Genomic DNA, 12,452 nt, shown 5'->3' with positions numbered 1-12,452 from the left:
ACCCCAAGCACACCAGTACACCTCATCTGTCTTTAAAAATTCCTGCATCGGGGCGCCTGGGTGGCTCAGTCGGTTGAGCGTCCGACTTCAGCTCAGGTCACAATCTCGCGGTCCATGGGTTCAAGCCCCGCATCGGGCTCTGGGCTGATGGCTCGGAGCCTGGAGCCTGCTTCCGATTCTGTGTCTCCCTCTCTCTCTGCCCCTCCCCCGTTCATGCTCTGTCTCTCTCTGTCTCAAAAATAAATAAACGTTAAAAAAAAAAAAGTTAAAAATTCCTGCATCTTTGGGGCACCTGGGTGGCTCGGTCTGTTGAGCGTCCCACTTCAGCTCAGGTCATGATCTTGCAGTTTGTGAGTTCAAACCCTGCACTTGGCTTGCTGCTCTCAGGGCATAGTCTGCTTCGGATCTTCTGTCCCCATCACCTCTGCTGTACCCCGCTTGTGCTCTCTCTCTCTCAAAAATAAATAAAACATTTTAAAAAATCCCTGCATCTTGGAGACTCTTTCCTCTTTTCTAATATTCATACAGTCCCTTGTATCACTTAACCATGTGTGTCTGTCTCCTTGGCTAAAGAGGCAAGAGATTTAGACAAAGAATCCAAGTTCAAATTTAGTCTCTTTTCTGACAAGCTGTGTGAACCATGAACTTGGTCAAATTGTTGCCCTCTCGGAGCTTCAGTTTCCTGATGCACTCGGGAAAAATGCTGACTGTTCAACAGTACTTATAATCAGTGGCACTACAATATTCACCAAAAAAGCCTTCCAAACTATATAGCACATGAACATTACCTATTATCAATACCCCTAGTTTATAATTCCTTTGGGAGTGAGGCTCATACCTTATGTGTGTTTTCATCCACCCCTCCAATGCCTCACACATTGAAAATGCTTCATAAATGCCTTAAGAGGTAAATAAGCCTTTGGATAGCACACTAATGAACATTTAAAGAGGGAGTAAAACATCACCTTTTAAAACCTTCTCCTTCTCCCTCCCATGGCGAACTGTGCTCTGATTTGATTTTTCTCTGTTCTAGAAGCTCCACCCTGGCCCGTAGGCAGAAATTAGTCTGTGTGCAGTGAGATGACTGCCTCCTGATGGCACAGCCCAGATGACCAAACAATGAAGTGTTAGAAGGCCCTGGTGAAACATTAAGATCTCAAGACTTGTTTTTGATGCATTCAACAAGCTAATCCAGTGCCTCTTTGTTCAGAGAGGTTGGAATTTGCTGCTCTTCTGAAATTGTTGTCCCTAGTCACTTGGAGACCCCAGAAAAGGGGCTTCCTCTCAGAATAATCTGGTCATCCACATCCCTGCAGATGCCCCTCTCTCATCATGGGCAGGGGCCATCACCGCGCCGACCACTCTCACGTCTAGGCTCAAATATTGCCTTGGGACTATTTCATTTTTATTTTTATTTTATTATTACTATTTCTTAGGGATTATTGAATCTTAAGAGACACAGAGGTACCTGGCAGTGGAGCTGCCACAATCTGTAACAAAAAGGCCCTACATGATGAGCTGTTTGCCTGTTGGGGGAAGGAAGAATCAAATAGGGCTAAAGCCGATTCCCACCCAGGAATAGACCTCAGGCAGCACCGACGCCTGGACCTGCTGAGTGAGCTAGGTCTAGAAAATTCACCTCCGGATCTCCCAGGTTCACAGCCATCACTCAGAAGGGCACTACAGCTGCACTTTACTGGTTTGTTGGCAGAGTGTCCAGAATAATCAGGGGGTTGGGGAGCACACCTGGAGACTATAATGACTCTTATGAGAATGGCAAAGGTTACCTTCTCTCGGCCAGCAGTAGCATCAGCAAAAACTGAGCATTGCCTTAGAAAATTTTGGGGAGCCCTACAAGACTAAATGTCTCTGGGAGTCCTCTGTGCTGTCTCATGCTTTCTATAGCTGGATTCTCTCTCTGGAACTTAAATCTTGAGCAGAGGTACAAAGTAACTTTTAAAAATATAGGGGTTAATCCCATCTCCCAGGGACTCTGCTTCCTACCCTCAGGAGCTGCCTTGATTTCCACACCTGCTCTCCAGCCCCCATAGGCTCTGAGGCTCTGAGGCTCTGAAGGCCCTGAGAAACTTCATCTTATGAGGGTGAGCCTCACTTAGTTGCTGAATCTTGTAATATGATCCTTGAGGAAAGCAGGACCATATTCTCTGAATTCTTCTCTTGGTTTCCCTACATACAGATAATGTAAACATTCAGCAAAGAGGCTGGACACATTCGCCTCAAATGATGAGGGACTGAACCACTTCCCCTTTCCTTCTGAAGCAGATATGCACCAAGAGGAGAATATACACTCTTTGTCCCAGATCTCCCAGGGCAGGAAAGAAGTTGATGGTAGAGCTTCAAACTTAGTGATCTTTGTTTGCCTTGTGAACTTCAGTGCCACTGCTCACACAGTGAGCAGGAAAAGTGGCTCTCAGAAGTAGAACCATTTTCCACAAGTAACTCATAGTCTTTCACTACCCCAGAAGGAGTAGAATTGACCCTACGCCATTGGGATGTATCATACCAAGAATCCCTGGAGGATGAGAAATGCAATTCTCACCAACAATTTGGGGTAAGTATTGTTGCCTGAAGTTCTTTCTGTCCTCCCCAAAGAGCGTCACAAAATCCATTTGACTGGGTTTAATTTAACGTACGTGGAAGCACATCTGCCCAACTCCCCAGCTCCATACTTCTCTTGTCCTGGCAGAGAGCCTACAGCTTCCTTAATGAACCCTGAGTAGGAGTCTGACCTTTCCCCCAGCAGAGAGCCTTTCTCTAAGAAGGCCAAGGAGTTCCCAAAGCATTCTTCCTGACATGTTCCCTTAGGGCACTATGTCAGTCAGACCAGGGAACTGATGTAAAAAACAACCCATTTCAGTGACATGAGGATACAAGACAGGTCAGTTAGAATTGTGGAAATTTCTCCTCTGGGCAGTCATTCAGAGACCCAGGTTCTTTCCCTCTTATGGCTCCACCCTCCTCTCAGTGCTTGGAGTTCTCTCCATGTATCCAGTGGATGGTAAAAAGGAGAGAAAGTTGAGAACTGCATAGGAAATTTTGCAAACCATGCTGGGAATTGGTCTATATTGCCCACATTCCATTGGTCAGAACTCAATCACATGATCTCACCTAATTTCAAGGGAGTCTGGGAAATGTAGTCAAGCTCCATGCCCAGGAGGTAAAGGAATGCCACTGACCCTAAACATTTGTGTTGTCATGGAGTAGGGTCTGCCTCCCCTGGGCTGTGAGCATCTCAAAAGCAGGATCTATATTTGCCTTTCTGACTCATGACCCTCCAGGCTCTTGCAGGCATTTGATTTGCAATCTCAGTCCTGTTGTGTTTTCAAGTCTTCGATCGCTCATTCCCTCAATCATTCAGTCAGTGTAGGATGTGCTATGGACCCCAGATTTTTAAGTTTGCATAGACACCATCAGCGTTTACCCACATCCCCTCGGCACTCGCCACTCCTGTGCAAGGTGATGGCTTCCTAGTGCAAGTACCTGCATCCCTCCCTTGAGTATCCTCTGTGTGCAGGCTAGAAGTGCTGGAGAATAAATGTCCCCAGGAATAGCCTTCAAGCAACAACTCACCAAAGTTAGCGCAAAAACACCCCAGCTCCCTCGGCCCTCGGGGGGGGGGGGGGGGCATAACCATGCTGTATGTTCTAAACTGCCCATCAGGAGTTCCCAGTGGCCAATGGCAGTAACCTGCTCAATAAGACAGCCTATGCATTCCCTTCCCTGTCCAACCTTCCTGGTTGCCTCTTCAGATCCCCTCCCAGAAAAACTACTCGCATGCATATCTTTGTCTGCTTCTGGGGGAGCCCAATCTAGAACATGCACCAACAAATAAATGAGGTGCACAGCCCTTTTACAGATCTTCAGAGTCTGTTAACCTCAAATGGAAATGTACTGTTGACTAGCCTGTAATGGATCAGGGGATATGTCTAAACAATTCACTAGTTTTTCTTTAAAACAATCATAAAAATCAGGCTCAAACTAACGAAATATAATAACATTATATTAAATATATTAATATAAAACAATAAGCATAATCATGAAAATGCTGCCCAAGCAAGCACAGAGGGCACGTGTTCCAGCAGGTGGGGCTGCTGGTGTTGTCTTCCTGTGGTCTCCCCACACATTAAGTCAGCTCATTTAGTCCCTCATAGGGAGGCGGGGGCCCCACAGCTGCAGTGACCTTCCCTTCAACTAACTCCATGGCTGTCTCTTCTTGAAAGAAGGAAGGCCTATGAAAATCATGCAGTAGATCAGGACTCTAGAATCTTCTACACGTTATTTCATCGGTTCCTCCAAACTGACCTTTGAGGAAGGCAGTATCATCTACCTCTCCTGTGGGGTAACAGGGGCTCAAGGGAATCAGGTAGCCTGTCCCAGATCACAGGGCCCACATCCACATGACTTGAAACCCACACTACTGCCTTCCCCTTAGAGTGTGTGTGTGTGTGTGTGTGTGTGTGTGTGTGTGTATTTCCTGCATCTAGAGACTGGGATACGAGTGTTAATACTCAACCTCGGGTCTTGGAGGAGCCACAGTAGGAATGGTCATTCAGCCTTCAGGTTGCTGCTTCCCTTTGATCTGGAAGCTTCCCAGAAAAGAATCAAGGCAGAGTAGGCAGTGGGATAGCAGGACAAGAATTTGGAGCAGAAGAAACAAAGGGAAAAAAAAATTTTTTTTAATCATGAGCAAGGGCTCAGGAGACTGGTAGTACCCAGGGGCAATTTAAAGGAGGTATTTTTAAGGAATCTGATAGAAGCTTTGCACTAATAGTTTGCACAGACAGAGAAAACAAAATCTCTTTGTGAAATCTCATCATGTGGTCACAGGTAGGTGAAGCCAAAAATCTAGGGCTCCTACCTTTTTGGGCGACAAAAGGACTAAGTGGCAACATACATAAAGGGCCGGCACGAGGCCTGGCTGGCTCTCAGGAAGTGGCTCAATAAATGTTTGTCACTCCTCACACCTTTCCCCAGTTCTAGCTAATTAGAAGGTCCCCAGCCTGATTTTTCATTGCTAATGTTTGCCTTCCAGGATCCCATACTGCCTGCTTCTATCGAGAAGCTAAACCAATATTTCCAACCCATCAACACTTAAACACGAGGCCAATTTGTCCAATACACTGTCTATTTATTTTCCAGGCTGCAATCTTTATGATGCATATTCCTGAGGCAGTTAATTTGCTCTTGAATACATCTCTTTGTGTATTGGTTACCCATTTCATTAGCTGCGATATTGAGACTGGCTGGGACATGTGGGGGATTTTTCACTGAGTGAAAGAAGGTTTTTAATAAGCCCCATCATCGCTGGCTTTATGGTGCCATTTGATGAGCAACAAATGTATTCATTTGGCAGCTGCATTCCTTAATCAGGTATTCACTGGGTAACAGCATATATAAATATGGAGAAACACAGAATTTAGGGAGCTGAGTGCAATCATTTTCCACAGGGATTGGAGCATTGTCTGTATTCACCATCAGTTTTCAGGCAAGAGCCTCTCCTTGTGGTGCGTGGAATTCTGTCTTTAAGCACACCGTGCCCAGATCTAACTCATGGCCACCTATCAAGAGCACTCTTCCTCCGAGGCGCCAGATCCTCCAGGGGATGCTTGTCCCCCTCTCCCACATCAAGTAAGTCCCCAGCATTTTGGCTTCTTTGACCGATGATACCAAACCTTCCCTGTGGCTCTCACTTTATTTGTTCTCAAAATGTCTCCAGATTTAAGTTATTGAAGTGTATTAGCTTTTTTTAAAACAGGTTTACTGAAGTATAAATGACAAATTAAAATTGTATGTATTTAAGGTGTACAACTTGATGTTTCGATGTACAGATACCTTGTGAAACGACCACCACAGTCAAGCTGATTCACATGTCCATCACTTCACAGGGTTACCATTTTCTTCTTCTTGGTGTGTGGTGAGCCCACTTAAGATCTACTTAACAAACTTCAAGTACACAATATAGTGAGTCACATTATTGTACGTTAGATCTCCAGAACGTACTCATCCTGCATAACTGAAACTTTGTACCCCTTTACCAACATCTCCCCATTTCCCTCTGCCCCCACCCTCGGCAACCTTCATTCTACTTTTTACTTCTATGGATTTGGCTGTTTTATATTCCATATAGAAATGAGATCATACAATATTTGTCTTTCTCTGTCTTGCTTATTTCACTTAACATAATATCCTCCAGGTTCATCCATGTTGTCAAAAATGGCAGGATTTCCTTCTTTTTTAAGGCTGAATAATATTGCTATATATTACACCTTTTTCCATTCATCCTTTGACAGACATCAGGTTGTTTCATTATCTTGGCTCTTGTGAATAATAAAGCAATGAACCTGGGAGTGTAGATATCTCTTCAAGATCCCTATTTCAGTTCCTTTGGATATATACTCAGAAGTGGGATTGCTGGATTGTATGAAATTTAAAAAAAAATGAGGAACCTCCATACTGTTTTCCACAGTGGCTGCACCAATTTACATTCCCACCAACAGTATACCAAGGTTCCCTTTTTTTCCACATCCTTGTCAGCACTTGTTATTTCTTATCTTTTTGATAATAGCCATGCTCGTCGGTGTGAGGTATGTTTCTAGGAATTTCTTTTGTTCTCCTTGGGCCTGGGACAGAAGCCATTCCCTGAAGACAGTGAGACTGAGGAGGGTGAAGATCAGTGTGTATGTGGACATGCATGTGTATATACGCACGTGTGTGTGTTAGGTGCCCCCACTGATAAGGAACGTGTAACATGCCCAGCTAGTCTGTCAGGTTAGGAACCCTGCCTGATTACTGCTGTGTCTGTGACACCGGGAGCAGGGCCTGGCACATCTCTGGCACATTCTCAACATAAGTTAAGGAAAGGACTCATCAATTAAGGACCTGTTCTCTGTCCAGTGCCTTCTAGACTATAAGTGAAAACTCCCAGATGTGCCAACAGAAGATGGCTTAGCAACAGACTTCCCTCCCCCTACTCCGGCCAACAGTGGCCTTTCTGAGACAACGTCTCCACTCTCCGAACCCTGAGGGAAGAAGAGGGGCAAAAAAAGGAGAATGGCAAAGGAAAAATGAGCAGATGGAAGAAACCTACCTACATTGCTGGCAGCCATGAATAAGGAAAATTAATCTCAGTGTGGAAAGGGGAATGTTTGCAAGGACTTGTCCAGGATTATAATAAAAGGGAGAATTGCAGTAAATGTTGTAGAAATAACACAAATTCTTCTCTTGTATCTTGAACTCCCTGAACTTCTCTTTATAAATGCAGTGTAAAAACAGGCCCTGAATCATGGACAGGCAGGCTAGGATTTCTAACATGTAGGGAACAGGAGGCCCAAGGCCATGACCAAAGGGATATGCTGGGCTCAGGTGTGGACAGTCTTGTTCAGATGGCAGGGCACCTGGACCAGAGTGCAGGCAACAATGACATCACAGCAGCCCTGTGTTTCTAGTGTGTGGTCCTTGCTTAAAGGAGCAGAAAGATAGGAATCAGGAAGTATCTACACAGAGTGATAGACTAATAGCCCATCTCTTCCAAGGAGACCTCCCTGACTTTTTCCACTACACCTTTCTCCAGGATCAAGTGCCCCCATCAGCCTCCATATGTCCTACACTTAGCTCTACTTTACAAAGGACAGCTTTCCAAAGGACACTTTAACCACTGAGACCTCCTTATTGGCAAGAACCACATCTCACAAGACATGCAAAATAAAAAGGAAAGAGAAGAACCTGCCATTCAGGTTTTCTGTTTGGGGAAGAAAAAAATATCACTCTGGAACCAAAGACAGACTAAAGTTTTGCTACTCAAAGTTGTGCTATTCCAAAGCCCAGCAGCATGGGCACTGCCTGGAGCTGTTACAAAGGCAGCATCCCGGGCTCCATCCAGAGTCTGCATATTAACAAATCCCCAGGTGACTTATATGTTCATTATAATTTGAGAAGCAATGGGCTAAAGAGTTGAAATTGGAATTTTGGGACTCTAAATCATTACCTCTCCAAACACCCACATTTCCATGTTGCTTTGAAAGTCGTGCTGATATATATGATATATTTCTCTGATGTAATTTCTCCTTGTGCTCCCCCTGAATTGACTTGAACAGGGAGGAAGAGAATATTATGAAAGAAAAGGGAAGTCATTAATAGAGTGCCTACTCTAAGCCAATCACAACGCTGGCAGCTGTCACATGCATTCTCTTAGTAAGTCACCACAGCAAGCACTGCAATCATAAGAATAATGGGTACCATTTTCCTAATGGAGTGAACTTGAGAATGGTTGAGTTAACTTTACCAAGTTCATACAATTTGGACTTGTTGTGCTGCAAGAAGCAGAGATCTCATGCTAACTCAAACAAAGAGGGGTTACTTTAAAGAAAGTAGATGACCCAACATTTTGGGATAGGAAACACAACAAAACGAAATCTTATGGACAACAGTATCTCTTTTTTTCTTGGGAATCCATCTGGCCCTTGAAATGGGAGATTCTTGTGTAAATGACTTACTGAAGGGGCTTTCAGGAGAAAGAGAGAGAAGGAAGCAGAACAAGGAAGTGGAAAAAAGAGAGCTAAGCAAGGTGGAAACCAGCTTGGGTGGAAACCAAGCTTCAGCCTGATCTCACAGGGAGCTCAAGAGCATGAATGGAAACACAAAGTTGGTTCCCTCTTGAATAAAGGAAGCTGGCTTTTTGTACCCCATGTAAGTCAGTCATTGGCAGCTGGTGGCTGAGGGTGGGGAACTAACCAACGTGGCCGGGAAGTCATTAAGTCAAGGGTTTCTCTGAAGAAGGACCAACTATAAGGCATTAGCAGCCAACACTCACAGGATCTTGAGGGATTGAGGGATGGGGTGCCTGCCCAATGAAGGGGAGAAGCACCAACTGTGTGTGTGTGTGTGTGTGTGTGTGTGTGTGTGTGTGTGTGTCTTGGGGACAATCTCTACCCTAGTACAAGGGATCTCTGTATCTCTCTGTGCCCTGTTCCATTCTCTCCATCTCTGAAAGCAGTCCTCAATTTGCCCACACCTGTCCTCCAGAGCCTTCTAACCCCGGAGTGCACATGACCCAAAAGGACCCTTCCAGCCCAACAACACCTTTTGACTAAAGGTTTCAGCTCCCATGGTCACTGCTCAAGCATCTTAGCCAAATGTCTGAGAATGAAATCTGATTGGGCATCCAAATCATGGGTCTCAGCCAACAGATGGGGTGTCCTTAAGTCACATGTCCACCCCAGTCCAATCAGCTGAGCCTGGCATGACACAAGGGAATGTGATGAAGAGAAGTACAGGATGAGCCCATTCTTCTCAGAAAAGGTTTAGACGAAACAGGCAGTGGTGGAAATTTCTACTGCCCCTTAGCTGGAATCCAAGTTCACATTTCTCTGATTCCAAAGTTTATAGTCCTGCCACTTGACTTCCTTTTCGTAGTGTAGCTGTTCAGAACAAAACTCCACAGGGCTTCACAGCCAAGCTCTACGACTTACTAATCATGAAATCTCAGGTGAGTTATATGACTTCCTTGTGTCTCCATTTCCTCATCTAGGAGGTAATAACAGTACCTGCCTCATAAGGTTGTTAGGAGGATTAAATGAGTTAATATTTGTAAAGCGCTTAGAATAATGTCTGGCACATTGTAAGCATGATAGAAGTGGTGGTTAAGTAAATGAATATAATAAATGAAATTTTCAACCTCCTAGAAGGAGGGAGAAGTTGCTGAACAGGAATGGCCCTAGAGGGCAGAAGCTGGCCAGCACTCCAGAGACTGCTGGCACATTGACCTGTCCAGGATAGAGCGCTGGGAGACGGACAGGAGTGTCACCATCGTGTCTGAGGCAGGAAAGACTTTGCTGTCCCCTTTTCCAGGAAATCAGTGCCATGGCTTGGGGCAGGGTGACATGTCAAAGCTCACAAAGACCTGGTGACAATAATGACCGAGATTTCCAGTGTTCTGCTCTAGACCCTAGAGCTGCTCGTTCCAGGTTGAATTTGTCCTCCCTCCAAAAGTCATAGGCTGACATCCTGACCTCCTCCCACCTTCAAACGCTAACTTATTTGGAGACAGGATCTTTACAGAAGTAATTCAGTTAAGATGAAGTCTTTCGGGTGGGTCTCAACCCAGTAAGACTGGTATTTTTTTTAAGAGGGGGGGGATGTCTGGACACAGGCAGGCACAGGGGGAAGATAATATGAAGAGCCACAGGGAGAAGGCAGCAACCTACATGCCAAAGGAGAGAGACCCGGAACAGGTGCTGCCTTACAGCCTCAGATGGAACCAGCCCCATCAATGCCTTGATCTCAGACTTCCAGCCTCCAGAGCTCTGCGATGCGCTGCTGGTTAAGCCATCCGGTCTGTGGTAGCCCCAGCAAACTAATCCGGTGTCCTCGTCCGCACCAGACACACACGAGGCACTTCACAGGCCTCAGCTCAGTTCATCCTCTTACCCATCCTGTGAGGTAGGGTTTGTACTGTCCTGCTTCAGGGGTGATGAAACTGCAGCACAGAGCAGGTGAGTACTCTGCAATCACGCGGTGAGTGAAAGGCAGAGCAGCACCTTAAACTCCTGTCAGCCGCAACAATGCCTGACACACAGGAGGCCCTCGCCCTGTTTTTGTGGAGTCTTGAGACACTGTCATTAGACCAAAGGCCAAGCTGACAACCAATCCTACGAAGCGCTGAGGAGTCAGAACTGTCCCCGCTCTGGGAAAGATCAGGTAAGAAGCCAGAACCCAGGGAGAAGCAGGTCTTGGCCAAACCCCTCACGTCTCAGGCTCCAGGAGGTCCAGGAGGGTTGTGCAGCACAACCTCTTCAGCACTTCCTCCTTCGCGGTTCCTGCACCATCCTCCAGAGCCATCCTCTGTTGAACTACCCCTTTGTTTCCCATCTCTGTGCAGGAGCTCGTGCTTCCTTCCTGAGAACCAGAGAACAGCTCTTAATTATCCCCCTGAAGGAGAAGGCCACGTTTGAGGCTGGCTGTACTCCTGGCAGAAAAGTGCCTGCATCACACTAAAATAAACTCACTGACAACCCACTCTGGGCTTTCCTATCTGAGGCATAGAATAGACAATGCCATCCCTTTGCATGAGAAATGAGAAATCCACCAACAAAAGAGGCCCGGCAGAGCTAAGTCAGAGAAGAAAGGAGAGGTGGCCTCAGACACAACACACATTGCTTTCTCTCCTAAATTACTTCTTTTAATGTATCTATGCTGAGTTTTTCTGACTATGGAGGAGAGAGTTAATTTGTAGGAAATTGGGAGAACACAATAAAAGCACAAAGAAGAAAAGTTAAATCATCTACAACCCCAGCTCTCAAAGATAACCACTGTTTATATGGGGGGGCAGGGGGAGAAGAATTGTTTGTATGGGTACATGCAGACATGTAAAACTGATCCTGTTTTATTTCCCGCTTTTCTCATTTGATATGTTGTAAAATTGTTTTCTGTGCTGAGTCAAAGGGTGCTGTTTGCTCTCCAACATCCACTCTCCCATTCTCCCCCTACTAACAGAATCCTCCCAAGTTTTTGATGATTAGCAGCATTTTTTTAAAAAAAAACTACATTTCCCAGATTCCCTTGCAGCTAGGGGGTAGCCATGTGACCCAGTTCTAACCAGTGGAAGTGATGTATATACTATTTCCAAATGTTGCACTAAAAGACACATGCCCTCCATTGCTCTCTTTGGCCACTTTCAGCTACCTCTCAGGGAATGAGGATGAAATGTGGGCGGCCTTGCACCATGCTGTACAGAGGCAGAGCAACATGATAGAAGGAGGCTGGGTCCCTTAGTGACCTAATGGAGCAGAGCCACTGCAAGCCCGGGACTGACCATCTCCAGACCTCTGCGTGAGGGAAAAGGAAACGTCCATCGTGTTTAATTCATTGTTAATTTGGGTCTGAATCTATACCCTAATTCATGTCTCTGGATCTTCCTCCATGGTATAGTGTGAATGACTACATGTTTTTCTGCCATATGAATGTTTAGCATCAAATTTTATTGAATTAAAAAAAAAGTTATTGAATTGAACTAATTATAAATTGTTGGTCATTTGTGCAATAAATAGCTTTGTACAAAATATCCTTTGGGTATATTTCTAATTATTTCTTAGGACATAATTACAGAGGTAGCACTCCTTTTTTTTTTTTTTTCTTTTTTTTTTTCAACGTCTTTTATTTATTTTTAGGACAGAGAGAGACAGAGCATGAACGGGGGAGGGGCAGAGAGAGAGGGAGACACAGAGTCGGAAACAGGCTCCAGGCTCCGAGCCATCAGCCCAGAGCCTGACGCGGGGCTCGAACTCACAGACCGCGAGATGGTGACCTGGCTGAAGTCGGACGCTTAACTGACTGCGCCACCCAGGCGCCCCCAGAGGTAGCACTCCTAAGTCAAATAACCCAAACTTTAAAACTATTTTTTATTCTTGGGGCTCCTGGGTGGCTCAGTCAGTTAT

At 45.4% G+C, this 12,452-nt stretch overlaps 1 long non-coding RNA gene across 16 annotated transcripts in view; it reads right to left on the bottom strand.

Moving 5' to 3' along the window:
- LOC102899405 overlaps positions 1-12,452 on the bottom strand; it is a 142,533-nt gene that overhangs the window by 8,223 nt on the left and 121,858 nt on the right. The window contains exon 11 of one of the 16 annotated variants that reach the window (XR_006595157.1): positions 6,500-10,914. The exons of the other annotated variants lie outside the window; for them this stretch is intronic. This is a non-coding gene — a long non-coding RNA (uncharacterized LOC102899405). Of the gene's footprint in view, positions 1-6,499; positions 10,915-12,452 lie in introns of those variants that run through there. 16 annotated transcript variants of the gene reach the window in all.

The sequence above is a fragment of the Felis catus genome, chromosome A3 (genome assembly GCF_018350175.1).
Source record: "Felis catus isolate Fca126 chromosome A3, F.catus_Fca126_mat1.0, whole genome shotgun sequence".
NCBI lineage: Eukaryota > Metazoa > Chordata > Mammalia > Carnivora > Felidae > Felis > Felis catus.
Note: the sequence above shows the minus strand (reverse complement) of the source record. Positions and strands in the feature narration are given on the sequence as shown.